Genomic DNA, 5,562 nt, shown 5'->3' with positions numbered 1-5,562 from the left:
CTTCAAGCTTTGAAAAGTGAGATTTACTTTCTCTGTTGATGTTTGTGTTTAGACAAGGATTTAAATCAATCCATTTTGTTATTTAAGATATGATAACTACCCTGCTGTTGGTCTTTTCCCCCTATCTCTCTCTCTCTAGTGTTGCTTTTGTGATGTTGCATCTTAATCCATTTAGTGTCCTAGTAATAGCTCTTCCACGAGCCTTGACTTTGTATGCAAATACAAACAAACTCACTCTGCATTAAAATCGTTGATATCATCCGCGGTGCGTTCAAATTCCCACGTTTATTGTCGAGCGCTTGCGAAGTGGCTTAAGCACTCAAGCAAGCACTCCGTACGAAACTGTCGAAAAGGAACGGCTTGCTGGGCAAGCAATGGCGAGCTGCTTGATAACTACCAACTGAACCACACCCCTCGAACCACTTTGTTGTATTTCTTCTGACAATCGCCCTCTGGACCTCCCATTCCTCTGATCAGCTGACTCGAAAAACACGTCCTCCAATTGTTCTGATATGAAGTATGTGTTTTAATCGAATTAAAAAATATGTTTTTGAACAACAGTGTTCGCCAAAATATGACATAATATAAACGAGAAAAAAATTAAGCAAGCTTCATCCCTGGGTGGGCTCGAACCACCAGCCTTTCAGTTAACAGCCAAACACACTAACCAATTGTGCCACAGAGACCACTTACTAACCCTTCTTGAAACGCATTTATTCAACACTATAGCAGGGGTATCCGGCATTGCTGGGCAACTGTGGGTTCCTCCTCCCATCCCTTGCCCTCTCTCATCCCACGCAACCCTCCCTCCGGGCTCCCACCCCAACCCTTCTCCACCCCTCCCTCCGGACTCCCACCCCACCCCTTCACCTCCTTCCTCCCACCTCCACCATTCCACTCCCTCCTCTCACCTCCACCCCTCCCTCCCTCCTCCCACCTCCTCCCTTCCCCTCCCTCCTCCCAACTATACCATTCCCCTCCTCGTCTCGTCCACAACTTTTTGTGATATATTTTTGTTTTTGGCCCTATCGATCAATTTTAGAAATCAGGTCGGTGTTGACATTTTGACCTTAAAATTAATAGGTGGTTGAATTCAGTGACCTGGCATGAAAATGCTCTTCAAATTTCAAGTCAATCAGATAAAAATTGAGGATTTTAGAAAATCTGCCCCAAATTGGCCTTTTGACCTATTTTGACCTTTTCGCATATGCTTACCTCAAAATTAATAGGTGGTTGAATTCAGTGACCTGATATGCAAATGCTCTTCAAATTTCAAGTTAATTGGATTATGATTGAGGATTTTAGAAATTTGGCAGATGTTGACAATTTGATCTATGTTGATATTTTGGCCTATGTTTACCTCAAAATTAATAGGTAGTTGAACTCAGTGACCTGATATGTAAATCCTTTTCAAATTTCAACTCAATTTAATGAAAATTGAGGATTTAGAAAATTTGGCACAAGTTGGCCTTTTGGCCTATGTTTACCTCAAAATTAATAGGTGTTTGAATTCAGTGACCTGATATGCAAATGCTCTTCAAATTTCAAGTTAATTTCAAGAAATTTGGCCTCTGTTGACCTTTTGGTCTATGTTGACCTTTTGGCCTATGTTTACCTCAAAATTAGTAAGTGTTGAATTTGGTGACCTGATATGCAAATGCTCTTCAAATTTCAATTCAAGCAGATGAAAATTGAGGATTTTATAAATTCGGCCTATGTTGACCTTTTGGTCTATGCTGACCTCAAAATTTATAGGTGGTTGAGTTCAGCGACCTCATATGAAAATGCTCTTCAAATTTCAAGTCAATCGGATGAAATTTGAGGATTTCAGAAAATTTGGCTCAAATTGGCCGATTAGCCTATGTACACATTTTCGGTCGACGAAATTTTATGAAACTTCAATGTGTGACCATCGCAGGGTCGGTGACATTAATCTAAAAAATTCAGAACAATTGTTTGAGCGGTTTGGGCTGGAAGCAAGCAGACAAACAGACAAACAGACAAATGAAAAATCGTGCTTAGCACGACACTTGGCAAATTAGTTGACCTTTCCGTGTGGTGGTCCAAGCTGTAATGTCATGGAATGTATGGTGTTTATCTGTTCGTACATTAATAAAATGACGCGACGTCACAAATAACAATTATCAGGCGCACGTTGTCATGGTAACGGCAGCAGATTGGAAATTTTCACTTCATTTAAAGACACCATGTGACATTCAACAACTTATCATCGGTGCTTGTTGCCTTCATTCTGATCGTAGAAAATATTTGAAAATACCGAGGAACATTGCTTTTCAACCAGCTTTACGATCCCGTTATCAGGTTTGAAATATGTTGTAAAACAAAATTATTATACCTGGTTGGTATTTATTGTATTTTATACATTGGTTTTATACATTTTATACACTTATATTGGTTGGTATAAATATTGGTATTTTATATGTGTGTTTTTCATGTTTTGGGTGACCCTGACCTTGACCTTGGGTCAATTTCGATCAAACTTTGTACACATGTTAATATTACATGCATAAATAGACAGTATAAGTTTCAATATAATCAAATATCAAATAGTGCAAAACTATTTGAGAAATAGCCATGTGTAATTCACAAAATTCCCCATTGGTTTAAAATGGGTGATAATATAAAGTGATGCAGAATCCAGATCCTGACCTTGAACATCACCAAAGGTCACATATCCTTTTGCACTGTGGATTTCTATCAGCTGTTAAAATTTCATCCAAATCGGTTAAGAATTGTGACCTGTAGAACGAATAGAATTTTTTTTAAATCACGCTAATAGCTAAAAACTTTGACATCATACGCTTGCGAAAACTGTGCATAATTTGTACTAACATGCATTTTAAAACATTTAGATATTCCATTGAAGTTTGTTTTGGCATCAACAGGAAGTCGCTATGACTTCCCGTCACTGAGTTATGTTCAAAAGCTTGTTTTCACCTTTTTTTGACGTAATGTCGTGACGTTAAGTGCGATTATGACGTGATTTGATTCCAGACTATTTCAGCAAGATTGGCTATCACGTGTTAAAATTTGAGAACGATTGCTTCAGTAGTTTCGGCTGCACACGAGCGTAAATATTTTTTAAAAATGACGTCAATAGGCAAAACTTTGACGTCATACGCTTGCAAAAACTATGCGTAATTTGTAATAAGATGCATTTCGTAATCATTTAGATATTTGAATGAAGTTTAATTTGGCGTCAACCGGAAGTCGTTACGACTTCCGGTCACTGAGTTATGTCCAAAAATGTGTTTTCACGTTGTGTGACGTCACGTCGTGACGTTTAGTCCGATTAAGACAGGGTTTGGACGCGGACCGTCTCAGGTGAATTGCCTATCAGGTGTATAAATTTAAGAACGACTGGTCCAGCCGTTTGGGCTGTAGACGACCGGACAAAGAAACAAACCAACAAATGGAACAGACCAACATACTTGACAAAATCGAAGATTTCGCCAAGTAACAAACAAGCCGGTAGGTGACATGGGTGGTCGCTTGACTAAGGGGAATTTGAAATATGTAGATAAGAGAACACATCAGATGGCATTTTTGCCGTTCGTTGTTCCATATAGGAACATGACGAGCAACTGCCCATTCATCATTTGTGTTCGATTCCCTAACCCTATGTTAGGGAATCCCAACGTGAACGTTGGGGTGAAAGCATATAGTAATATAATTGCATACTAGTCATACAGTTTTTGACGGATCGGGCTAAAAATTTTTGACAAAGAGGTTGATTATAGTGCACATAAAAGCCTGGAAGCCGATTTTTGATTTTCGAAAAAAAAAAATTTTCGGATTTTTTTTCAAAATTTTCAAAGTCCCGTTGCTAGGCAACGGTGGTGTCAATAACAACGGTGCTCAAAAGCATACAACTAGATCGTGGTATGAACCTACCAGTCAAGTTTCATTAAAATCGGTTGACTCCTCTGGCCTCCAGAGCTGTCCATTACATACAAACAAACAGACAGACATACAGACCGACGGAAAACCTGAGAATAAGCGTAGTCTCGCGACCACCCAACACACAAACACACAGACACAAATACACAAACAAACAGAGGAGATCAACATACTTGTCAAAAAAATTGGGCCAAGTAACAAACGAGGGTAACAATTAAATTAAAGAAACAAATATGAAAGTAAGCAGGCCAATCCAACACAATCACCCCCAGGCATCAACCTTGTCACGACAGCTGCAGTTCAGCCACACAGGCAAAGGGAGATAATGGACTGGTCTTCTCGAGTAAATAAACACAATGGCTATTTTAATCTTATTACTTGCAAAATCGAAGATTTTTCAAGTATATTGGTTCGTCAATTTTGTTATTCCGTCTGTCTGTTTGTCTGTTTTTCTGTCTGTCTTTTTGTCGCCTACAGGTCACAATTTTAAACCGATCTTCACGAAACTTCACCACATGATAGAGTTTGTCATAAGGAAGAAGCTTATTGTGTTTGAGGTCAAAAGGTCAATATTGGCCAAAGGTCAACAACTAAGTTGGCATTTCTAAAATCCTCAATTTTCATCCAATTGACTTAAAATTTGAAGAGGATATATATATATATATATATATATATATATATATATATATATATATATATATATATATATATATATATATATATATATATGAGGTCACTGAATTGAACGGGCCAATTATTTTTAAGGTCAAAAGGTCAACATTGGCCAAAGGTCAACAACTAATTTGGTATTTCTAAAATTGGTAATTTTCATCGGATTCACTTGAAATTTGAAGAGGAGTTGCATGTTTGCTCATTGAATTCAACCACCAATTATTTTTTCGGTCAACATTGGCCAAAAGGTCACCATAGGCCCAAGGTCAACAACTCAGGTGGTATTTATAAAATCCTCAATTTCATCCAATTCACTTGAAATTTGAAGAGAATTTATATTTCAGTTCACTGAGTTCAATGAGCCAATTATTTTTGAGATCAACATGGACCCAAAGGTCAACATAGGCCCAAGGTGAACAACTAGGGTGGTATTTCTAAAATCCTCAATTTTCATCCGATTGACTTGAAATTTGAAGAGGATATATATTTGAGGTCACTGAATTCAACCACCAATTATTTTTGAGGTTAAATTTGTTTCATGGATTTTGCAATTATCGTGCTCTGCATGACGTCTTCTTCTTGTTTGCATATTAATGCATAACAAACTTAGACAAAATCACCCTTGTGGAAAATAATCCAACATGGATAAAGGGGTGGGGCCTACTCTTACACTGACTGACCTGGAAGCCACAATCCCTCCACTATGTTGAATTCAGTTATTAGCTCGGCTTTCTATTAATTTAACCTACACCACTACGATGTTGTATGACAATGTCCTACAATGGTAAATGAGTATTCCTGCATTATGAGCTCGTACATTTACTGAAGCTAATTAATCGATCATCAAGGAACTAAGACAGTTTATAGACATAAAACAATGATTTGGGGATGTTACAATTACACTGACTTATCAGTAAAAATGGGCAAATATTTCAGGGATCGTACCTATACATGAGTCTAGGTATAAAT

The 5,562-nt window shown here is 37.8% G+C and overlaps 1 non-coding gene across 1 annotated transcript; it reads right to left on the bottom strand.

Moving 5' to 3' along the window:
* Positions 1 to 612: 612 nt before the first annotated feature.
* On the bottom strand, positions 613 to 686 carry TRNAN-GUU (transfer RNA asparagine (anticodon GUU)). The gene has a single exon. It is a non-coding gene; the product is annotated as a tRNA-Asn (tRNA).
* Between the last annotated feature and the right edge of the window lie 4,876 nt (positions 687 to 5,562).

This window comes from Eptatretus burgeri, chromosome 2 (genome assembly GCF_056783735.1).
Source record: "Eptatretus burgeri isolate ZD-2024b chromosome 2, Ebu_testis_v1, whole genome shotgun sequence".
In the NCBI taxonomy this organism is placed as follows: Eukaryota; Metazoa; Chordata; class Myxini; order Myxiniformes; family Myxinidae; genus Eptatretus; species Eptatretus burgeri.
The sequence above is the reverse complement of the archived record's forward strand: the minus strand, read 5'-3'. Positions and strand labels throughout refer to the sequence as shown.